Here is a 25,570-nt window from a genome sequence, read left to right as displayed (position 1 = left end):
TCAGATATTGCTTCATATTAAGTGGCAGGAAAAAAAAAAAAAAAAAAAAAAAAGTCAAAAAAGAACACTGCTGCCACTGAAAAATACTGATGCAATGACCAAAGTATTTTTCAAGAGAATTAATGTCAGGAAACAAACAAACAAACAAGCACATATTTTTAAAACACTCTGCAGAAACACCACTTCTATGATTTTCTTTGCACCCACGGATTTTTACTTATGCTTATAACCACTACGTCTTATCCTTGATTCCTTTTTTTTTTTTTTTTTTTTTAATATGAAATTGCAAAGACTGACATCAGTAAAGGATGCCACCAAGAGGACTATTTTTCTTATCTACAAAATACACAGCATTAGGACTGTGACAAATATCTACTTAAAGCATAACTGAACTAAATGTAATTACCTCAATAGAGATTTAGGTACTGGAACTTGCACTGAGGATAGATCTTCATTTTGCTTTATGAAAATCAAGTTTTGGAAAAATCATGAAAATATTAACGCATCATTCTACTTGAATGCCAATAGAAAATGTAAAAGAATGCTGTTCCTATCCCATGTGTAATTGTGTTAATTGTAGCATCAACAATAAAACAGAAGTGCCAGATCCATAGATGGAATTAGATTATTGTTACTCCAGAGAAGATATGCAGATTTCTACCTACCAAGGACAGAGGTAGGCATTATCCATTTCTACATAAGAAATCACAGGCAGTTCTACGTTAATTAGGTAGCTTGTCAATCATTCCATCATGTTTCCTTTTAAGAAAAAAATGGAGTATTATTTTCCAATTAATACATATTTTAGAGCATAATTTAAAATTATTTCCAATTGCTGCCAACACATCACATGTAAATAAGATTGCATGTAGCCTAACAAGCTTAGGTTATAATTTTTAATATCTTCTGAGAAGAAATTTGGTGAAATTCTGCTTATTCTATTTAGCTTCAGATAAGTCTACCTGTCCATACATCTTACATACATCCAAAGCCAGATTTCTGAACTCTAAAATTTATGTATATGTGCTTTGGATAAAGTTACACATTTTGCATGCCACTGTAAGGATGTATTCCCTGTCTCAATATTTCAGTCTTTTAAAAAAAAAAAAAAAAGTGTCATGTAGAATTTTGGGTAAGCATGCAGTTTCACATTTATTATACATTGTAGTGGGGATAATAAGCTTTTTTTTCCTCATTCTGCTGCTACATCAGTTCCTTATCTCCAACCTATATACCTAGGACACTAGGACATATACCTAGGAAATACAGAACACTTCAGTATTCTGAGAGCAGAAAGGTTCTCATCACAGACTGATTCAAAGATTGGTTCCTTTTACACATAAAAACGAGCACTCTTATTATTTTGTTAAGACTGTAGCCCTGTGTGTAATGATGAAAGATTACTCATAGCCAACCAAATTCTTTACATTTCAAAAGGAAATCTGTTTGAAAAGAGTCTCCAAGATTAAGGTTTTAAGTACAGTTACTATGGGTTGTCCACCCTCCTCAATTTGCATGCAACCTTTCTGAATAGTCCATAGCCACATCCTTCCTCATCTTCCCAAATGCCCTCCTCCTATATGCTGCTTCTCCCACTTTTCACATTCAGTACAGACATAAGCTACACTCAGGACACAGATGGACAGAGATAAAACAGTTCTGAGCAAAAGTGAATAGAACATAGTGTCTCCTGTTAGTTTCACAGACTATCTTCCAACTGTCCTACTTTTACTACACAGGTATTCCCGAAAATTACTGCAACCAGAGGGGAGCTCCTGGCAGTACATGTTTAAAGATAAAATGCCCAAATGAAAGAAAGGCACGGGCCAGCTCTACGGAAAGGCCACAGAACCTCAATGTCCTGTTGTTTCATTAAAAGCTCCCCCCACCCTTCACCCCACCATCATATTTAGTGAGCCAAACACGCAAAAAATGATTTTAAATAATCTCCACTGATGACTCCACATGGATTTTATAAATGAAAAGCACTCTCCTCTATCATCTTACTACACTGGTAGGTACATTTGAGAACATTTTAATTTCTACGATGATACTTCAGTAACTAAATTTTTTGGATTAAAACAACACACTATCATTTTGAATATGTCATACAGTAATGCATTCGTCAGTAGGGGGAAGAATTTATTAGAAATCAAATGCATAACACATTTTACTATGTTGCTTCTTATTTACAAAAGTGGTGTTTCAGGTAGACATTCTACATTATGTTTGCTTTTGTAGATTTGTTTTATAAACAATTTCACAATCCTCATGTCCTTTGTACAGATTTTGTTAACAGCTATTGATTGACTACTTAAAAGCAAACAGTAAAATTTAACTGAGCGTGGGCTCCACAAATGACATGATCCCTGTATCTATAAAACCAAACACAAATGATGTTATTTCTAATTCAGTTCATTTATGTGCACACCTGATTAACAGGATGAGACAGGAAAGACAGCAGTATCTAAGGCAAATTCCTGCACTAGCATATGATTAACAATAACTTTTATGATAAACTTCACTGAACACATTACATATTCAGGGGAATAAGATTAGAAAAAAGACTGTTAGTTTGGAATCCAAGTCCAGTATCAGTAGGTCTTTGTAACCTGGGAAAAGAGGCACAGGAATTTATGCCATCTGTTCAATTCCATCCTGAATCTGTGGGCTGTTTTATAGCTAATTTAAGGCAGCAGATACTGACTTTCCAGGACCTGCTGCATTTGCCAGGATCTCTTAAGCTTAAACTCTTGAAGTCCTCCAGGTCCAGGGAAGGTGGCAGACGGCAGAGATAAGTATCTCTATGCTGCTGAAGCAGGTGACTACTAAGTCACCTGTTTAGTGAACTGAAAAAAGGTCTGTCTAGAGTCCTGGCTGCGGTAAATACTGAACCTTTCAGATGAGTTTATTCAATAAAATATTAAAGACAGTTCTAAAATATTTTAACCAGGCTTGTTTTAAAATAAATAGGGCAATGTGCTTCTAGAGTTTCAGAGTAATAGGTCATAATCCTACACTTCTACACTTGAATTGCTCCAAAGATTCTTCCTAATGCTTCCTTCTATTTCTCGTTCAAATTTACTTTCTCTTTGCAAGGGAAGAAGCAATGTAGCTACAAGAGAAAATGAGAAAATTCTATCACTTTTGCATTTTAACCTTCCTTGCTGAATAACAGATACTTTCCCCATACTTTGAAATACTTTCAAGATGCAAGGAAGTTTAAATTCTTACACAAATACTAGGTCCCAGAATTCCTTTTTAGCAGTTTAAAATCAGCGGGGGAAGAATATATTACAAACAAGGTTGATGACAGTACACAATCCTACAAACTATATTTTCATATATTGTATAACTGAATAGCGATTCTCATGACCAAGATCTGCACATAGACGTGTAAATCCCTGTATTCATTGGCAAAAAGCTATTACATATTTTATATGTAAGCAGGCACAGAGATTTACCACATGGTGATAAAGAAGACATAGATGTTAGTTACCTGGTAAACTTACGATTTTTGATTGCAAAATCTGTTTCCTTGTTTTTGAAGCTTGCTTAGTAGAATAAGAACATCACAAGTTCTTTCCTTGAAATTCTTAAGTATTAGGCTATATTTCCAATGTCTTCATTAAATGGATCTCATTCTTTACATAAAACTGTGTAACATTAAAATGAGCTGAAGTGCTCTCAGCCTTTGCTGCTTCTTTATCATTATAAGATTGTACCTGACAGTTCAAACAGACAGCTGGGGCCCATATATTTTATCACTCTGATGCTGGGTAACATTTTGGAAATTACACCCTCCTGTCAAAGAAATAAAATATTATACTGTTCTATGGTATAAATCTAATATAATTGAATGTTTTTTTTCTTTCTTTCTTTCTTTTTCTTTTTCTTTTTTTTTTTTTTTCTTTTCTTTTTTTCAGGTATTCACATAAGTTATATGGCCAGATAAAACTTGTAAGGAAACAACATTATATTTCAGTCTTTACCATTCCAAGCTGTTCCAATATTGTACAAACAAAATCGCAAAGTGAATGTTTCATGGATTTGAAAACTGTTAAAAAAATATAGTTTCTTTCAAACACGGTATTGAAATAACCAGTAAGAATTTCAAAATGTAACAATTTAACAGTTCTTTAAGGATTGTATTAAGCAGGCATGTTTCACAGTAATCTTTTTTCTTTTCCGTTTTATATAGCTATGCGGCACTTCAAAAAAATTCTGAAACTGCAGTTACAGGGGCCCACTTTCGGAACCATAATCCTTTCAAAACTTTAAAAATTTCTATCTGAGGCCCATAGTGCAGTTATTCAGATTTTACTGTGATGTACATGGGAAACAGAAGAAGAAAAGGAACATGTACTCTTATGTATGACATAATCTATAGCTAGACAAAGCAAGAATCAAAGGGAAAAGCAAGACTAAAAGGGAAAAGCAAGACTAAAAGAGAAAAGCAAGACTATAAGGGAAAAGCAAGAATCAAAGGGAATCAAAATATGCTTTCAGTGTCCATGAAGATGAAACATCTCAATTTACAGGAGTTTCCTGTCTGATTATAACAACATGCACAAAATTAAATACATAAATATTAATTTTATGTATCGCATAAGATGAAGGCAATGAAAAAACAATGTTTACATTTATGGTTGACTCATTAGTGTTTTATTATGTGGAACACTAGGAGGCATCAGTTGGGTAAAAAAAGAGTTTTTTTGAAAAATGGCAAGAAATTAGCATACAAGTAATCAGCTTGGAATTTTCATACACCCAAACATTAAAGGCTGGGTATTACAATTAAATTATGCAAATGGACTGAATTCTTTCTCATGGATAAAGGAAAAGTTTAATCATAAAGGAACAGCATTTAATTTCACAACAGTTTTCAAACTAGACTACTACTTTACACGTGCAACACAAGGTATAGTTTTACCTTACATTATGTATTTAAAAATAACTGAATAGACAGAAAATAAGATGACTTACTTGTTTATTCCTCAATATTATAGTTCCTGATAAATCCACACAGTATTCTCCTTTGTACATAAGCTCTTAACAAAGCAAGTGCTATTAATTTAGTATCATCCCAGGCTCTTTTGAGAAGTTTTAGTTGATACTTTGAGATACCATGTAGGTAAAAATGTTTCTGAACTTTCAAGTACAATCAACTCCTACGTTTTAATTATATTTCCTAAGGGAGGTGAATAAACAGTGCCCTTATAATTTTGTATAACAATGCTACAAGTGGCTCCACATTGTAGTATCAAGTAATACAAAACCAGTAAGGTCAAAACTGAATTTTCCTTCAAATTGCATTTAACAATGACTAAGCAACAGAGTTATAGTTGTCTTATAGAATAATCAATTGAAATTGAAGTGTGTCTTGCCATGCTGCAGCAATCAGCTTTTATCTCTGTCCAATCAAAATGACATGTGAACTGCCTAATCCTTCCTTTGTAAGGAACATAAGACTTTGTTGTCACTGTTGGTTTTGTGAATCGCCTCTATAAGCTGGTCTGATTTCCTAAAGATGACAGATCCTGGTGAATAGACAAGCTCTACTGCACTGCAGTAAATGAGAGAGTGAGATTAAGGTGGAGGACTTAAGACACCAGCTTTTAATCACCTGTCCACATGTAACACTGAGCGCCAGTTCTGAGAAAATTACCTTAAAGCTGGCCCCAGGGCCCAATCAATTCAGATTATTTAAAAAAAGTAGAAAATTAGGATTTTTTTTTTTTTTTTTTTTTTTAATCAGCAGTTGTCTAGCACTGTTAGTAGTGCTTACTAACCAGAGCTGTTTTTCTAAGCCCATTCTACTTCTGAAGTAAGGTTAGAAATGTTATTTTCAGCCCTTTAGAATACCAGAATACTATCCTTACTCTTAAGGCAAAAGTCTTCTACATATTACATATGTAATAATTTGCATGTCATACGAATAAGTTGTTACAGGGGCTAAGTATGAACACAGAAAAATCTTCTGTTAATATCACAAAGAAAGATATAGAATCTTAAAATACACCACAAGTATAACTGCTTCAGTTATTTTTCAAAATGCTGAAGCAGAGACCATAAACTTCTTAAAACTACATGGCATTTATATAATCTTTAGAATTAAACCTTTGTAATCTATGTTATCAAAAGACGACCACTACATCTTTAATTTTTGGATAATGTGTACAACTGAGAATAATGACATCCAACAGGTAGAAAAAGGAATTTAAATAATGAAAAATAAATGCTTTTTCCTTCCAGCACTCAATACCAGCTCACAAATTCTTGCTAAACAGGATACAGAAATACTGCTTAGCTTTCTTTTAAGATGAACTGAACTATTTTGCTGAAAAATAAGTTAAGCTGTTATAGAGAAAAGTAAAATTAAAATAAATGAAGCTGGCCAAAGTATTCAGCTCACAAATGCTGCTCAGTTTTTAAGGTATCTAGCATCATAATTATATTTATCTACTAAATCGTGAGTTATCAAAAACTTTCAGAGCTAAACTCTTGGAAAAAGCTTAAGAAAGCTCAGTTTTCTTTGTCTACAGTGCTTTAGTTGTCTTAAAAAGCACAACTATTTAAGATAGGTGTCTTCTTTGTTTTAAACATACATGCTGCAAGTATACAGAGAGAGAGTTTATTAGAAAAACCTCCAAAACATAAAGAAAATTAACAGAAGGTAGGTATTCATCTGATTTTCCTTTTTAAATTCCCAAAGTAGCATCTAAGGAACATAACTCTAAAATATTTAATATCACACACAGTATACATCTTTTAGTACCACTTTCTACAAGACTCTAAAGTCTAAGATTCCTTTTTTCTTGTTCAGTCAGTCTGAAGAAGAAACAAATATGATTCCTGGATTACAGGACATCAGAAGGGACGCTCTTTTACCCTCTTTCCTAAGAGACCTGTGGGACAGGCAAGAGTGCGAGGTCTTCTAGGGGCCTGATCCTACAAATCATTATTTACAAGACTTCTTCATTTTCACACAAGTTGTCTCAACAGTGTCAGTGGGGACTTGTTAAGTACTTTTTGAAGGAATGATCACATTCATGTCCCTAACTTACCTTCTGATACTAGCTATGTTAGGTGTAGCAGCAAAAATATATATAAGAAGCAAGTTTTTAAGGTAAAAGGATGTGTACTTTAACAACAACATAGACATCCTGAATTAAAGGACGCTCTCTTAACTTTATCCTCAAAGAAAATTTCTATTACTTCCCAAGGGACATAAGTGTTAGCACAAACCCCATTATTAGACCCAATATGAATTACGTATTCATTAATGTAGAAATAATAACATCATGTTTATTTTACTGACAAACTCAGAAACACTGGCTTTTTTTTTTTTTTATTTTAAACTTGGTATTAGATTCCTAAAATCATGTCACAAAAATAATTTACAAGATAACAAATCCCCAAAGTGTCTAATTACCTGGGTGTTTGAACTGGAAATCAGAATATAAAGCATATGTTATACTGGTTCACAGGTGGTTTTATTTCTATACTCTGCCAAGCCTCTAGGGATTAGAATTATTATACTCTGTATCATCAACCTTAATTTTCAACCACAGTAGTCTGGAAAGCACTGGTAAAATGAAAACTAGTCACATTTGACTTGGTTTATCATCTATCTTTTAAAGTAAAGATATGAAACTAGGACACTTGCTATTAATCTGATCATCAGATATGTGCTAAGAAAAATGCATTCTCTGTTAAGACAATTCCTTTCTGATCACAAGTCAAATACTGACAAACTGCCTTTCTCTGCTTAATTCTCTCTAGTTTTCTGTCTTGGGTTGTAATGCATATTTGATTTTATGATTCAGGTACTTGCTGATAATAATAATTATAAACAATAAATAAAATAACTTCTATAAAAGTCAGTGCTTAGGTTCCCACAATAATTCATTAAGTTCTGTTTGGAATTGTACAATTAAAAATATTTTTGAGAAAAGGAACTACTGGTTTATCTTTATGCTTTTCTTTCTCAAGCTGACAGAGGTCATAATAAGTTTTATGGAAAATACTAAGTACTACAGTTACATAAGGCACCAATAGTCTTAAAGTTTCACATTTACATTAAACTTTATCTCAGCCTGGAAAAAACTGTAGAGCATCTAGTATAGGCACTTATGTAGCTCCCTTGTACAAAAAGATATAGGGATGACTTAAAGTACTGTGTGGAGACCAAGCATACTATTCACAAAGAGCCATGCTGTCTATGACTTTAATTCCCACAGGGATGCGAGGGGTCTTTCCATCTCAAACTTAAGTATTCAAAGGAAAGATGCACAAAGTCAAACAGTTGCAGGCATGCATTACCTAAACTTTAAAACTGTAAGAGCCTATAATACAATGAAGTTTGAGAGCAAGTCAAACTGAATTCTTTCCTCAGGCTGAAAAATCAGGGTGTAAGCACTACAAGGTCACAGCATTTGGAGAACTGTTAAAACTAAATAAGCTTCAAAACCTTCTTAGCATTAACCATAAAAAAGGCATAAACTAACTTCAGCAAAGTTTAAACACTTGTGACATGGACAGAGGCAATTCTGAAATAATTTGAATAGCCAGTGATTTAAGTATGTTACTTGCCTTAAAAGTTACTTGCAAGCAATTGACAGAACAACCATACTCTTAAAAGTCTGCAGGCAACCTCAGTCCCCCACCACATTCACTGACTGATACATTTTGCTAACGCAATACAAAATGTACATAGGGCTTCTGCACGATGCCCTCTATATTTTATTCCAATGTTGAATTTCACATGTACTTACATTATAAACATTTAGCTGTTTGGATGATCAGACTAGTCCTTGAGATGTTTTCCTTTCACAGGAAAAAGAAAAATCCCTTTACTTCTTCCAGCCTTAAATATTCACCACCCGGTTCAACATGCAGCCTCCTTGAATCACACACACAACCTTCAAAGTCAATCCAATAAGCAGACAGAAGACGTCTGGTGTGTGTGTGTGTGTGTGTGTGCGCGTGTCTGCGTGTGTGCAGCGTGGAGGAGGAGAAAGTGGCTGAGCTGCTGGTCGGATTAAAAGTAACCGGACTCGTCCTGAGAGCGTCCAGGAAGGAAGTGACAGCAGGCGAATGGGAAAAGCCGAGCAGCTCACAGCCTTTGTAACATCGCGGAGGGGAAGGGGGAGGCAAGGAAGGGATTCAAACTACACGCCTGGCGAGGTGTCCTTGTCTGCTTCTCTCCCTCTTCCTCCCTTTTCTTCTCCTTCTCCGTATCTCTATTTCTCTCTCTGTCACGATCCCAAACGAATGACTCTCTCCTCCCGAGCTGGAGAAATAATCAGTTTCACTCTTGCAAAAAGGGGGCGGGATCAGATCCCGAAAGCGTTTTAATAAAACAAACATAGAGCAGCAGCAGCGGCAGCAGCTCCTTTCCTTGCCCCTCTAGTCTAAACTAGATTGATAAATCACTCCACTACACTACTTTAATTATGTATATGGTATGCAGAATAAATCACTGAACATCAGCACCTCAATCAAGCACTTTTTAAATGATAATTGCATCTTGGGTGAATCAATCTTTCCATTCCTGACATTTTGCTAATTTTAGTTTTACGGTGGGGGTAATGGCATATGCCACACGCAAACCTAATGACAATCCTTTATTATACCGAACGGAGGGAACACGGCGAGCCGGTGCGTATTTTCCCCCTTCTGGCGGGGAGCAGCAGCTTGCGGACGCAGCTCCCGCAAGGACTGGAAGACAAACACAGCTCGGGTCAGCTCAGACGCTGCGAGCCGAGTTTGCGGCTAGCGAGATAGGAAAGGGCCGCCCGGTACCCAGCGGCGGCAGCAGGGAGCGCGGCAGCCTGCGTGCGGGAGTCGCGGGGCGGAGGCGCGTTGGGATGAGCGCGGTGACATGTGGCACCCCCCGCGACCCCGCGGCGGGGAGGGACGGGCGGGCCGGCGGCCGGATGGCTCAAGGAAGGGCGGCGAACCCCTCGGAAGGCCGGCACCGAGGGGCCAGCACCGCAGCGCCGGGCCAGCCGGCTCCTGCTCCGCCTGGGGACACGCCGTAGCGGCGGCGGACTGCGGGCGCTGGGGGTCTTCGGCCCTCGCGGCGTTTCCTGCCCCTTCTCCTCGCACCTCTGCCGGGCTCCGTCTCCGGAGGCCCCTGTCTGCAAAGCCGCCCAACTTCCCAAACTCATTAGGCTTTGCGTCCAGTTGGTGGTGACTTCACCGCGGAGCAGAAGCGGAGCTGGTGGCAAAGTTTGGGGCAGCACCGCCTTCAGCAAACGGGGACGCTGGTCAGATAAAACCCCGTTTGCCTAATTGCACTGGCCAAATTAGGTTCAAATCTCAGCCGGATGTCTGAGATAGGCTCTTGTCACTCTCATCCACAGAAAAGCAGTATTCCCAACACTGTGTAAAAAGACAGGGTGTTTTTTATAGGTTCAGTTGCTTTCAAGCCAGACCGAAAGGTCTGTACTGCATGTGCGCTTGAATCCCAATTATGCATTTGTAATAATTTGGGAGTAAAACTGGACTTTGAAGATACTTGATGATATTTTCCTGTAGACAGCCAACTTCTACAACCCTTTGAGTATCAGGGGAGTTTGTTAAGGCAGAGACCATTATTTTTATGACAGATTAGGATACTGGAAATAGGAACAGCATGTGTGATCAAACCAAAACACTGAATTCAAATAACAGTGATAAATACATGTATGGTTTATTCTAATACATGTTCTTGGTCTTGCAGACTTTTCCCCTACAAACATCTCATTGGGCCACTGACCTACTTTGGAAGTTCCACATTTGGCAGTGAATAAATGTCTTCTAAATTCTACTGTACTTCTTAAAATACGTGTTCAAAGCATGGTCAGGGCAAAACAAAGCTCCTGCTCTCAGCTCAGATCCCTGCTGAGTAAGTACCCTTTACTGACTCCACCATACCTTACTCTCTATCTTTATGAGATTTAGATACAGAGAATGAGCATCACTTAACTGACAGGCAGTTAAAAATCATAAAATGCACTCACAATGACAGTCATACTGATGCATCTAAAACCATCAGGTAGCCAGATGCAAGCCAAGTGCGTTCTGTGTAGTGACAGGCACATTAGCTTGGCAGTGTCAGCAGTGGAGTCCAGGTAATACTGGGGAGGATAAACTTTCTTAGCTACAAGTTTGGCATGAAGTGTGCAGCAGGAAGAGAAAAGAGCATGGAAGAGTTTTGTGGGCTGACTACTTGTTATGCCACTTCTGCAGACCATTTTGGCCTTCTAGGGTGGCATCCAGCTTTCCACTAATGCTCATATTTTGTTAGTGGCAAAACTGTAAAAGTGTGCTAACACTTCATGCTTTTGTGCTAATTGCAGTGACTGTCATCTGCTTTACTGTGTGCAGGATATGTGCATTTCCAATTTTCTGGCTAGTTGATAACAAAGCTATTCAATTAGCAAGACAGAACTTGACTACTATCCTGTCCTAAAAGTAATTATCAGGCAAGCATTTCAGAAAGTAAAATATACAGCAGCTTAGTACATTTACTACACCTCCGTGTGGGCACTGGTGGCCTAATCTTTAAATAGTTGTGACCTTCACATACTTAAGTACCTTAAAGCCGTGCCAAGTTTTTGTCATGAGCACAATTCATCAAATCCATGTAAAGGACACCTCGGTTTTTAAATCAGGGTTCAGATGCTAGATGGACAAACAGATATGAGGAAATGGATCATGCTTTCTCACTCATATCAGGGTTAGATAAGGCATGAATTTGTGCAGTACCTTTTGAAGTGAAGCATTTAGGGTTATTATGATTATTTTTTTCTTTTCTGTTTTGCTGCATTTAATTTTAAAACCTGGAATAATTTCAAACAGTGAAAAACCTTTGTTCTGGTGTCTGTACTTGTACTGATGCTCCCCAAACGCATCCTTTCCAAATTTCTGACAAAAAGCTCTAATCCATGCTGCTTCTTCTTCTATTCCCCCCCCACCCCCCCTTTTCTCTCTCTCTCTCTCTCATTTTTTTATTTTTTATTTATTTTTTTCCCTGTTGACAGGCCTCGTATAGGTCTGCCGACACTTTCTTTTCTCTTTCTCAGCGATGTACCTGAGGCATACAGTGTTTTAAGCAATGACACATCAGTCAAAATGCAGTAATTATAAAATCAGACCTCCAAAGTTTAATCGAAGAGTGAAGTGTGTCCAAGTGTCTCTTCCCCTTACAAATCTGATTATCTCAAGGTGGGCTTAGAAAACAACCCTTTGAAGATGATTATCAAAGTCCATTTTTGTTCTTTTGTGGATACGGAACACATCTTTCCCTTAGGAGAAACGAGATTGCTGGCTAACATCTTTTAATGACGTTTAAACTGAAAAGTGGCAAGGTTACTATGAAATGATCCACCTCCTTTGCGTCTTAACCCCAGGGTGGTTTGGTTTCTATTTTCTGTTTAAAGTTCTGCTCAACCCCACTCCACTCCACGCCTTGCTCTCCTCCACCACCTCCCTATCTTGTGAGAGCAACACAGTATAACACTTCTTCCCATGTCTGGCTGCTTTTAAACTTGGCCCACGCTGGGTGCAGTGCTTGAAGTGAGCCTTACAAAATTATTTTAAAGTGAGCTGGGGCGGTTGCCACAGCAACCCACCCTGAGAGAAATTGAGGCTATAGATTAATCTACCCCACAAGATTATTCAACAGTACTGTATTTGTTCTTCATTCATTCAGAATATTCCTTCAATCCATATGCTTTTATAATGAAAAAAAAAAAAAAGGACATAAACTTAGATAATTTCAAGGATACATATTCCAGGAGCACATTTTAAATGCTTTGTAAAGAGATGAAATGTACATGTTTCTTTGCAAAATCATTTAATTGCAAAAAAAAAATAAATATATATATATATATATTTGCAAGGTAGGCACAGCTGACACACGAGCTTTAAATAAAATGGCATGCCATTACTAAAATGGTGTTATATACATCAAGCGATGATTACAGCAAGCCTTTGTCACAGGTGTACCTGCGAGTGCATAATACAGCAGAGCTTGCTCTCCAGGCTTTGCTTTTAGCATTAAATCTGAAAACAATAAATAGTACTTTGCAATATCAAACGCAATAAATATTAAACACTCACCACATACACCCTCTTTATTGTCAAAATCATCCGCCTCCAATGCTTTACTTAATCTTTCCCATAGTGGTTACTTCACAGTTTACAGTTCTTGCACGGCACCTTGGATGTTTAAAAGCACAAAAGCGGCGTATTATTAAAATGCAAACCCGTCACACTTAAATATATGCAAAGATATTAATGAAACAGTTTCTATACAAAGCACACGAGGCTTCACTGGTGTGCACTTAGGATGGAAAGGAGCATCAACGTGGAGCAACCTGAAGTTTTCGGGAGCTGTGTCAGCTCCATGGGAATTCTGCACGGGAACTACTAACTGTGGGAGCGCACAGACCTCAGCCTGTGCTTATATCTTCCCACAGGTTTTCCTTCAGGTTTGGTGTACACTGTGCAAATTTGATAAAGGCCGACCTGAGACAAGCTGAGATGTCAAAGCACCGTGCCCGGCCCAGGCGGCAAGTCGCCGGCACCTTTCTCAACACTGGGTTTTATTGAACATTCTGACAGCGGGCGGATACCCGGCCGGAGCCGAGCCGCGCCGCTCTCAGGTAGGCGCCCGCCGCCATCTCCTCAGGCGCCCGCCCGCCGCCCGAGCGCCCCTACAGCGGTCCCGCGGGGCGCCCCGCCCCCGCCATGAGGCGCGGCCGAGGCGTGGCGCTGCCCGCAGCCCGCAGCCCGCCGGAGGGCGCCGCGGCGGCCGCCCCGAGGTAAGCGGCCCCTGAGGGCGGGGCGGGCGGCCGGGAGGAGCGCTGCTCGGCCTGCTGCCCGCAGGGTGGATGAGGGGGTCGGGCGGTAATGGGGAAGGGGGGGTGTGAGGAGCTCTGGGTGAAACCTTGGGCCTGTCCGCCTGTTGGATTTAATGTAAAGTGAAAAAGGGCCACTTTTTCTAGGGGGGGTTTGGCGAGGAATGGCAGCAGGCCTCCCCTTTTTGTGGAGAGCAAAGCACGCTGCTGGTCTGCGTTGAAGACTGGAGGGGGCTCGATCTGGGCAGAAAGTTTTTGTTGTTTTGTTTTTTTCCTTTTTTTTAATTCCTTTTCTCCTTTTCCCTTCTCTATAAGTAAAATGGGATTACTTGGGGGTGCCCTTGCTGGTATTTTCAAGGGCCTTATAGTCTGATTATAGGGAGAAAAAGGCTGCAAAATACACAAAGTCAACAACGGGAATGGTTTGTTTTGCTAAATTGATCCAGTTCTAGTAATCTGAAGTGTTTAGTTGTTGCAGGAGGCAGTTTCTGAAGCTGCGGCTTGCAAGTTGATATTGTCCTTTAAATACCTCTCCAACAGTTGTCCAAGGATTATTTTTATCTATGAATTTCTTTAATGCAGTGTTTGCTTTTGTTTCCTTTTTAAACAGTGCTTTAAAACAAGAGATTGAAGGAAGCTACTTTGTAGACAAATATGTTTTGTTTTGAAGGTTAGATATTACTAAAATTGTCCTGAACCTATAAATAAAGTATTTATTATGTAGGAATCTGATCTGGAGCTGGTGGTGACCTCTCTTTCAGTTTGCCACGCATACACACTTTTTAGAATGAAGGTAATGCTTAAGGCCCGTCATCTGTTTGAAAACGAAGCTGAATTTGTGCCCAGAGTTATTAAGAGCTATATGGAAGTGTTAAATTGAGTGCTTTTTGGGACCAGGATGCTGAAGAGCTCATGTACCTCATTCAAACTCCACTGAAGTCTGTTGAAATCTAATGCATGCTGATGAGACCCTAAAATGGAAGCTCAGACCCACATCAGCAGTCACCCAGATCCTATTCCTGCCTCAGACTTAATCTTTGGATATGATGGGACTCCAATTCCTGTACTGGGCACTGCTTCTCTGTGAGGTATTCAGATATTCTCATCATGCTATGACAGCATTCCTCCAAATGTATAAAGTTTATATATACACGTATGTATTTTTGGGGGACAACAGTTGTAGTCAATAAGCTTACTTAAGTGTAACTGAAGGAAGAATTTAACCTGTTAACCTTTACCCTGTTGAGATTTAGGGACTCAAAAATGTGAGTCTAGTCTTGCATGGAAGAAATGTATCAAGGGTTTTGAAGTTTTTCAGTCCTAGCCAGAAGTCAGTGAGCAAAACTTTTGTCTCTGGCAAACTGAAAAGCTCAATAACTAGTTTCAATTTTTTAATTTTTTATTATTATTTTTTTAATATATATATATCTTTTGACCTAAAATTAATTAGGTGAAATTGCAAGTTAAGTGGACCTTTATTTTATTTTATTTTATTTTATTTTATTTTATTTTATTTTATTTTATTTTATTTTATACAGGAATGTATTTGAAGAATAATTTTGGAAGTGTTGTCACTTTGCATGAACTGCTGTTCATCAGTCTGATTATTCTGCATCTTCATATGCCTCGGAAACATAAGATTTCTTTCTCCCTTTCTCCCTTTCTCCCTTTCTCCCTTTCTCCCTTTCTCCCTTTCTCCCTTTTTATTTATTTATCTTTATAGCAAGACATTTGTTAGGAACCTAATTCATCATTAATATAACAGTGATTGAAATCTGCCAAGATCAGTAACTAGCCTTCCTCACCAAGAGATGGAGAATCCTTGCTGTTGTTAATGTCAAAGGGCGCACTCAATGGAGACATGCTGTGCTTTGGTGGCTCTTTTGTTCTGAATGGCCTGTGACCACAGAGACAGACCTGGAGCAGCTGTGGGGCTTTCTGAATTTGCAGAAGAGATCAGGTATATTCCTGCCAACTGCAAAGTACACTAACAGTCCCTATCTTTAAACTTCTTGATCTGTTTTTTGGTATCTGGCACCTGTAGGCTTGAAGAAAATAGATTTGTATTTTATTGCTATTTTATGCAATTTTAGAAGGTTTAAACTTCTTCACTATTAGCATAGTCAAAAGAAGTTCCTGCTAGGATAGTTCCTCCTACTTCCTTCTAAGAAGAAGAGCTCCCAGAAAAATAAACTTTGGGACTAGCATTACAATAAATGCTTCTAAATAATCACTGCCTTTCTCATTTCTGCTACTACGTTATTATTATTATTTTTTTTCCCATGTGATTGTCCCCAGCATAATAAGTAGAATATCCCTTTGATCCCCTTTCATTTTACTGAACAGGGTGGTTGAGGGGGTAGGATTTTTTTTTTTTTTTATTTTGAACTGCACATTCCCTTTATTTTCATGAGCTATTGTTTGACTAAAGTATTGTGATATTGTCAGATATTTTGCCAAAAATTGCTCCACCTAAAACAAAAAAATTGATCGCACCTCTGCATTTTATGTGTAACACTCAAGTGTCTGCCTATCTTGCATTGCATGATGATGTGATACCAAGGCAGACAGCCATAGATGGCCAGAAAATACTTAATTAAGTATTCTGCAGCTGCTGCAAATTAGATCAGCATCTGCATCTGTGTAGACAATGAAACCCATGATAATTTTGAGGGCCAAGCAAAGTACAAATTTGTTTTTGATAGGCCCCCTAGCCACAATTCAAACAAAATTCAAATTAAACTTGCTTTAAGGGTAGGAAAACAGTGGTCAGCTCAGCTTCTTGTTGCTGAAGACCACTGCATCCTGGCTTCAAATGGAAATTCCAGCATATCACCAGGAAGGCTGGTGTTGTGGCTTTCCCTGCTAGAAGTGGATATTTGTTGTTATTTTTCAGTTTTTGTTTGTTGAGAAGCAATTTTCAGGAGTTTTGTAGGCTAGTCATATATCTCAGATAAGCACACAGATTTTTTGATGGCTTTTTGAGAATTTACATCTACTTCAAATTGATTACCACTTTCCTGTAACCAAAGTTAGAGTAAATGATATGCAAATGTAAAAGGTCAGTCATCCTATCTGTTGTAACAGAGTATGCTGACTGATATTTGCAGCATAAATTAAACGCAAGAGTGATAGATTAGTGTGTGGAATTAAGGTTTTGCAGGTGAGAACAGGTGAGAAACAAAGAGGTTATAGATTACTGTATGGTCATTCTGAGAAAATCCACTGGTTTTTAATTTTTTTAGTAAATTTTTTAGTAAAGTCCTCACTACTAAGTTCATGTTTTTTGGTTTCCACTTCTATGTTAACAAAACAATTATTAATATTAAATTTCTGTTATGTGTTTTAGAGAGGCCTTTTGGAGTTTGACAGCACTTGGTGATATTTGCAGAAGAACTTGTAACCTCTATGGCCATAAAGTGTGCTTGCATAATAGTTGGGTCAGATTTTAGATGTGCTTGTGCCACTTACGTTAGTCTATATTAAAACTTCCACGAGCCTTCAGCTGTGATGTCATTGGTTATAACTCTTCCCATGGAAGCATTTTAAATACTAAGGTTAAAAGGAAACTAAGCCTCGGAGGTCGTGTTTGGATATGTACTTTGGTTTGGATGTATTTCATCTGAAGGTGTTGTTGCTGTCATATGATCTTGTTTGAGCATCTTTACAGAGCCCCTAGATGATATGGACAGATTTAAGTTCCCGTTTCAGATCTGTTAAGTTCTGCAAGCCTGCACCATTCATTCTGGCAGTACGTGTTTTCAGCAATATCCTTACAGGTAGTGCACTGACATGCTTAAAGGAGAAGAAACCTAGTGAATAAACTGGAGAAATTATTGAAATTGAAGATTGTTGTTTTTGTCACCCAACTACAGACCATATGAAGCAAACTTTGTTTTTTTTTTTTTTTTTTTTTTTTTAATTATCCAATTAATCTCCAGTTAAATGTATACTGAGACCCCTTGAACTGGCCCGTCAACTTTATCACTACACTCTCAATTCTTAAACTCTCAGTAAAATTTGAATACTTCCATTATAGTGGCACTAACAGTTGTCTGTCTGTTCCATCTACAACTGCCCTGGTGCTTTGCTGTAAGGCCCCTTTCCTTCAGTATCTTTGTGTGCAACTGTTGTCCTCTTGGCTCTGACTGAGATAGGGATTAAGGCTGGAAGAATACCTGCAGCTTTGGAAGAGAATTTCGAGATTTTCTACCTGTGCATGAGAGTGGAAGTTCTTCTGGGTCTGGGTATTTAGAAGGAGTGAAGATAGCAAAAATGAATATGGGGATAATGAATACTGTTCAAAGGACTAGCAGTGAACAAGATAGACAGGCTAAGAATTTCTGTATTAGGTTTGATTCCCGCATCCACTTTTTTAATATTAAACCCAGCACTTTTAAAGCTATTTACAGAATAGTATCTTTCAGGAACGGAGAGACAAGTGCTTCTTCGCCTGAAGTGGGAAACTGTTCCCTCATGTTTCTTGGTAAGAATACAAATTGAAATCTTATTACAGTGCAGTTGTATTTGCCTGAGATCTTAAACTATCAAAAGCATAGTGATTGAGGACCGAATGCCTAATGAAGTCAGACAATACAAGGACACATAATTAAATGGATAGCTGTCTTTCCATGGGCAGGAACCATCTTCCGATTTGCAAGTAGATTATTCCACAGTCTCTTATTCTTTTTCTCAGCATTGGTAGACTCATCGTTAACTTCTATGATTTTTGTGCATTATATTCCTTTGTTATTGTCAAACATTATTCTAGAGTAATTTCACACCCAGGAGATGGACTGATGATAGGCAAAGGGCTGTTTGCTTTAAGTTGTACCAGATAGAGTGTATCCTGCTACCATTTAAGAAAGAAAGGGAAAAAAGAATGAACACTACTAATTCCTTTAGCACATACTATAGAAACCAATGATATTGTATACTTCTATATCAATTAAAGAAACAGGAGCTTTTTTTTTCTTCTCCTACACCCCCAGTTTTTTCTTTTTCTTTTTGATTCCATCCTCTGTTTTTTAAAGAGCGAATACAGAAAGGTTTGTTTTACTCAATTAATCTGCTGGGTATTACACTATTCAGTTTTTAATTTTTTGCCTTAACAGATGCTGCCGTGTTTCGGGGTACAGTGCATTGTGTACATTAACATTAGATTGAACTTCACATACTGCAAGCATAGCTTTTAAGTATATATATATAGAACTAGCATTATTTTATGTGAATACATTTATATTAATGAACAGAGCAGTAATTTGTTTCGTTCATTCAGAGCACTAATTTTATGTCTCCAGTGAACTCATCTACCCTAAGTAAAATCTATATGTTCATCTTTTCTAAGCTGTATTTATCGAACTTGATGTAGAATGCAGTGTGTTGAGAGCCGTATACAGAATGCATTGTGCTTCTGCCTTCTTTCAAAATTTTTTTAACAGTACTTCCAGAATTCAGTCCATAATGCTAGTTGCTTTCAAAGGGAAAAAAAAGTGATTTAGCCGTGCAATAAATTGTTAGTGCTTACTCTGGAGAAGACAACTTAGTTAACAACCTTTGTATCTGTATCTGTGCATTTCTGTAAGTGATGTGTTGCCAGTGCAGTCTGTACTACCTTGCTTAGGGTGAACTGTACTGTGTGGCAGCATTTTTGAAATGGGATAGCAGGGAGGAGCTGTGAGTAGTGGTGGGGAGTGGTGTAGGGATGCCAGAGGTTTCTGCACATGTACAGAAACCATGGTGGTGTGTGTGGGGGGAGAGGGGGTGGGTAATGGCTGTGAAGCGGTCAGCCTGCAAGCCACCACAGCATCCTGAGTTCATGAAGCAGCCAGGGGAGGCAGCGGCTGCCTGTGCTTGCAGAGTGACAAGGAAGAGCATTCCAATCTCTGCTACTCCCTAATGTGTTTCTGTTTCTTTGATTTTTCAGGGAGATGGTGGTCAGAAGATTATAACTAATGGATTTTTGAGCAAAAGGCTGCATTAATAAAAGCCCGTGAAAAGGTTGTATGTATTTTGTAGGATTAGATTTTGCTCTATACCAACAAGAAAATTGTTATGAATTTAAAGTGCATATGTATGTATATATGCTCTTCATATACTCAAATTTGTAACAGAAATATAAAATGGAAAATTTGAACATTTTAGCAGTGTATTTGTGAGGTAGTTATTAAGGCAAATCAGCCTGCGTTTTCCTCCTCATTTCTTCAATCCAGTGTTTAAATGTAACTTCATTGCCTTCAGCGGAAATTTTCCAGTTTTCACCAGTGTAAGTGAAATGAGCACAGGATTTTTAAAATACTGTTCAGTGCTGTATGAAAAGCCTTGAATTCACTTTAGAGGAAGACAGCATAGAGTCACTAAATAGTGATTTTCTTTTCGCACAGCTTTGTGGTTAAGTCTCCTTTTATATTTACACGCACTGTGGAATAACTAATATGGATGTCTTCCTGACGCCGAATCCTGCTTTTGTAGGAAAAGACAAACGTGTGGTTGAAGACTGAGCTAGACTGTAGTTTTTCAAAATAAATAAGTTAAACAGATAGTTGCAAAGCAAACTGCTGTAGTTTTCAAAATAATAGACAACTGAACAGGTCCAGGGGACAGATGAGATGTTGATCTCTCAGTTAATAGGGAAGAGCTGGTATAGAAATCAGTGCATACTTTAGGGCCAATTTTGCTTCTACATGAAATGGTAGTAAAGTCTCAGTGAATTCAAGGAGCTTTTCTCTATTTCTCTATTTCTTTTTTCTTTTTTTTTTTATTTTCTTTTTTTTTTATTTTAAATTTTCTTTGTGTTTCATATTAACAATATAAATATATTGGAACTTCATTTAATGTGTTTATGCCTTACAGTGAGAAAAATAAGAAGAAAAAATACCAATAAAGGGCATGAGTATAAATTTAATTGAATAAATTGCGTAATGTGTAATCTCTCCCCTTTGCAATATTTAACAACTAGAAAAGTAAAATATTACGTACTGGTACAAATTACTTTTTTCCCCTAAATACAGTGCGATGTAGAGTAACTTGCAAGTAATTTCTTGAAATTGTTCAGGAGTTTGTTGCTGTAATTACTGTTTCTGAGCCTTTAAAATCAATGCAGTAAAATGCTGACAAGATTAGGGTTTACAGAAGTAAAGGCTCTATAGTGTAGGCCATGAGTTTTTCTTAGTGTAGCACGTACAATGTCTACACAACACTAAGAACTGCCTTTAGAGTTTACTGACTTCCAGTTTAGCAGTTCGTGGCTGTAACGGCTGTTTAAGGGATTCATTTGTATGTTACAAATGTTATGCATGAAAGAGCAGTTTTTTACAGGCATTGTTTAATTTGGTGTCAGCCTCGGCATTTTTATTTTAATTTTTTGTTATAGTCTCTTTTATTTTTGTTTTTGCTTTATGTTTCCTACCTCATCCAAAAAAACCAATGTGATTATTTAGAGGTTTAAGTATAAAGATACTGTGACTAGTAATGTTTTGTTTTACTAGTCTTTTATTCTAACATAGAATAGAATATCCTTATGGCAAGCAAAGGTGTGGTAATTTTCATACAACACATTCTGCTGTTCTTTTTATGTCTCCCAGAATGAAGAAAATGCCCATAGGTTAAGGCCTGAAGTACCTCTACTGAGACTGGAGTTACCTGCCAACTTTGCTGGTCCCAAACCAAGCATCTTGGCTGAAAATCACCCACAAATCAGAAAGTTTAAAAGGGCCTCAGGTATTATTATTATCCTGTCTAATCTTAGTCTGTTCTTTGCTGATAAATCATTATTCTGACATATGAGGGAATATCCACTACAGAAATAGTATAACTGTATGTTGACATACAATTCCTTTCTTTCCCCCTTAGTGTCTTCTATGATATTTGTGTGAATTGTGAATATGGAACTGGTTTACTCAGAAAGATTCATATGGTCAAGTTTTCTATCTGTTTGCTTGCATATATAAATGTTTTCAATTTAACACAACAATTTGTAATGAATACTGTGAAACAATTTTTAAAGAATGAGCTCTTGAAATAGAAATCATAATAAAAATGCTTTTCTCCCCTCCAAAATATTTATTTTAACATGTGGTCACATTTTCCTACGTTTTCACATTAATTGAAATCTTACTGTTCTAGGAGAATAAATCTTCTTTCCTTCATGTAGCTTCCCAGTTCTTACGCAAACTAAAGCACATGCAGGCATAATTTGTAATTTTTAAAGCAAGAAACATTTTGTAAATCCATTATCTCATTAAAAAGCATTATGTCAAACAATACTGTTACACAGACCATTTTATTATTTACCTTTTTTTTTTTCTTTGTGATAATCCTTTGATTACCAATTTTTATAGAAGGTTCTAAATATTCCTAAATTTAGTCATGATTGGTTATAAAGTAATCTTATGTTAATGTTCAGAAGTAGTTTATAAGACTCTGGAATGTCAGTTCCAGATGCTGGGAACCATCTGCAAACAACAGTACTTATTTATTTGGGAAGGAAAATTCCTTTATTTTAAAGGAAGCATACTAGGGAGGAAGGACAGAACACCAGTACTGTAGCTCCTGGGTTCCTGTATGGAATACTGTGTGCTTCTCCCATTCACATTTATAGCAACAATTTGAAATAAATAGATTATAAATATCCATTTACTTTCAAGAAACTTTTCTTGGCAACAGAATCTAAAATCAAACACTATATCAAGCAAAATGTGAAGCATGCTACAGAGCTTATCTGCTTTCTCCTGAAGAAAGCTTTTTGAGCATAGCCACAAGCCTAGAGCTAGCTGAATCACCCTGTGCTGCAGCAAGCAGAACGGCTCTAAAGATTTCAAATCATTTTTAATCGTTTTCTCTATTAAAACTCACCAGTGCCCTTCTTCTGCTTCTCCAGGAAGTTGTACCCGTCAGCACCTGCTGAGGGCTTTGTTGATCAAACCGGCAGGTAAAAAAAAATTCCTGTAGAATAAAGCCAGACCAGCTGGCTTTGAAGAGAAACCCCCCAGTTTGGGTTGTGTTTGCCTCACTCACCCTCTCCTCAGCAGCCCCGGGCTTTTTCTCCTTTGGTTGTTGACCTGTAGGCTGCGTGATGCGGGCGCACAAGTGTCTGGCAGGCCAAGGTGCACCTGCTTCTGTCACTCGCAAGTAAATTTAGCTGTAAAAGGTATCACTGACAAGCAGACCTTTGTCAGCGCTGGCAAACGAACACAGCATTGCTGTCCCCCTTCAAAGTACACTACAAGTTCAAATGGAAAATATCAAATCAGTCATCTTATCCAGGAATCGCTTCTTTGAGAAGAAAAAAGGCCAAATTGCTTTCACATGGCACAAAACTTTCCTCCTTTACATAGATGTTAAAATTACATTCCAAGAATAATCTCTGAACAAGACGGGGTTTTGTTCTTTTAATTGTGGCTGGAAGGAAACTTTTTTTTAATGGAAATGCAGCGTACACATATTTCAATTCAGGTTATTAAACTGTGTTAAGTATTAAAGTTGATTGCCTTTCTGTTCACTAACTCACTGTGCTTTTTTATCCAAAGAAATATTAGACGACTAAAACCTCTGAAATAGGAGGTATTAATCTCATTCCCAAAATTAGAAAGCATGCAGTGTTGAGAGACTGGATGTCAAAATTACATGTTCGTAGCACTTATGTGATGGGAATCTAGGAACCAACCACTTTTAAAAATGGGAGCTAAAGTAGATGGAGAATCTTCCGAGAGTAAAGCCATCTAAACTTGGTCTTCTTGTCCTTACTGGATTAAGGTAAGGGTATTTATCATTTATATCTGCCCCTTGCTTTCTCTCTCTCTCTCTTTCTCTTTTTTTTTTCTTTTTGTTTTTTGTTTTTGTTTTTGTTCCTAGAAGTGGCTTCTGGTGATATAAATAGAAAGATGTAATTTGCATTAGTATCACAGATCTTCAAAAAAACCAAACAAAACCAGAACCCAGTTGTCAACCTAGGCTTGTCAGAACTGGTAGTAGCATACTTAGATACTCCGTGTTCTGCTTCCAAACCATGTCATAAACTCAAACAACTTCAGCGAAAAAATTCAAAAGTGTGTGTTTTACTACAATATGCTTTTTCAAAGGACCAAAATGTTCCTTCTAAAAAAGTGATGAGAAAAAATGTGGGTCAGGAGCTCTTTGTAAAATAAACAAGGTTCCTATTTACTTACTTGTATAAACAACCACTCACGAATCTGTATGTCTCTGCAGGGGCACCCTTTCAGATAAAAACATGGACGTGATTGGCATCATCCTGTATCCATGGAAACATTTTAAGTACCTCTCTCTCAATATGTACTTCTCTTATTCAGGGTTTAAAAGCTGAGTACTGAATAAGTAAGTGTTTTTATTTAATAATTATACAGGAGGTACTTTGCGGAAGGTTGGTGAGGGGAACAGGTTCTTGGTTTTTGTATCTGTCATAATAAAGCTCTTATGTTTTCATCATATTTGATAGTTTCATTTCAAGCCTCCCATCAGCTCTTATTCTTAGATTAAAAGCAACGCTCACAAAGTCCTAATGAGAGAGAATTCTGAAATTTTAGATGATCCATTAATGTTTGAAAAAACAATAGTTTACATTACCGTCAGACTTAGGCATTGTGCTAATTGTTCTAAACTACACTGTTTATCTGATTGAAGAAGAAATAGTAAAAAAAAATAATAAGAAAAAGGACTGCATTTTCATTTGGAAACAACTATACCCACCTATACTGCTGTTTAGTAGAAAGTAAGAGCTTAATAATCAGCTTGAAACCTGATCTAAAGACTGAAAGGATATGCTTTAGCATATAGTTAAAATAGAAGATAATAGTTTTCCTATTATTGTATGTCTGGTCTGCAACTTAGTTAAAATATGAATCTAAGTAACTGATAGAAACATGTATTCTTCTGTCTCCATATTTCCACGGAGAGAATATTCACTGTAGATCAGATGAGGTTATTGCAAGGTTGTCTTGTTTCAGTTTCAAAACGTTTGGAGTTCCACCTATTAACTGGTACAACTAATGCCCACATTTAATGTAGTTTGACTCACAAAGTGTGTGATTATTACTGACTATCAGTTAAAATTCTTTATGCATTTTTTCAAATCCTGTTGTAATTTTGTTGATGGAAAACATTTTTTCCACCTGGGCCAAGTTGTAATACTGAAATGCCTTGCTAATTATGAGCGCTATCAGAAAAACACATTTCTGTCTAGAAAGATCCAGTAGTTCTCATTGAAACCCAACTGCTTTAGAGTCTTAGTTTGCTAAGTTTATATCTCTGCATATTATTTTCATTTACTCTTGTTACTGTTTTTATTTGACACCTTGTCTTGACAATCCAGTACCTGCTGAGTGCAGATGGCACAAATGATCTCTCTGCTGATTAGGCTGGAACAGTTATTGTAGGAATTCAGAGTAAAACTTCACTATCTGATGAAATTTGCTTCTATTTCACTTGCCAGATTCTCTGTATTGGTCTTGCATTTATATACATTTACTAAAAAGTAAAGATTTTAAGCATTGTGATTTTGGCATGGATCAATTAAATGTGCTTGACTTACTGTGAAGCCTTTTGTGAGTAATCAGGCTGTAGGATGCTCAGTTTGTTCTGAAATCTAGATTGCTACATGAGAACTAGGATTATAGCTGCTCTTAAGAACTTTTTCTGTGAGCCAAGAAGGCATATCAGAGAAGTGAAACTTTCAGCCTCTGCAGAAGGATACGGCACATATG

At 37.4% G+C, this 25,570-nt stretch overlaps 1 protein-coding gene and 1 long non-coding RNA gene across 18 annotated transcripts in view; one reads left to right on the top strand and one right to left on the bottom strand.

Moving 5' to 3' along the window:
• MEF2C (myocyte enhancer factor 2C) overlaps positions 1-22,883 on the bottom strand; it is a 137,310-nt gene extending 114,427 nt beyond the window's left edge. For 2 of the 8 annotated variants that reach the window (XM_015849721.2, XM_015849723.2), the window contains exons 1-2: positions 22,707-22,883; positions 13,114-13,212 (exon numbers count right to left, since the gene is read on the bottom strand). The gene's annotated coding sequence lies outside the window, so the exon portion shown is untranslated. Of the gene's footprint in view, positions 1-8,777; positions 9,341-13,113; positions 13,213-22,706 lie in introns of those variants that run through there. The other 6 variants (XM_015849720.2, XM_015849722.2, XM_032441486.1 and 3 more) reach the window with 5 other exon arrangements.
• Positions 13,713-25,570, top strand: part of LOC107306495 — a 53,881-nt gene continuing 42,023 nt past the window's right edge. For 2 of the 10 annotated variants that reach the window (XR_001552155.2, XR_001552149.2), the window contains exons 1-5: positions 13,908-14,941; positions 15,577-15,813; positions 18,281-18,339; positions 19,780-19,853; positions 21,437-21,572. This is a non-coding gene — a long non-coding RNA (uncharacterized LOC107306495). Of the gene's footprint in view, positions 13,818-13,902; positions 14,942-15,576; positions 15,814-18,280; positions 18,340-19,779; positions 19,857-21,436; positions 21,573-23,380; positions 23,607-24,059; positions 24,186-25,570 lie in introns of those variants that run through there. The other 8 variants (XR_004305672.1, XR_004305673.1, XR_004305675.1 and 5 more) reach the window with 8 other exon arrangements.

Source organism: Coturnix japonica, chromosome Z, assembly GCF_001577835.2.
Source record: "Coturnix japonica isolate 7356 chromosome Z, Coturnix japonica 2.1, whole genome shotgun sequence".
Taxonomy (NCBI): Eukaryota; Metazoa; Chordata; class Aves; order Galliformes; family Phasianidae; genus Coturnix; species Coturnix japonica.
This window is presented reverse-complemented; position numbering and strand designations above follow the sequence as displayed.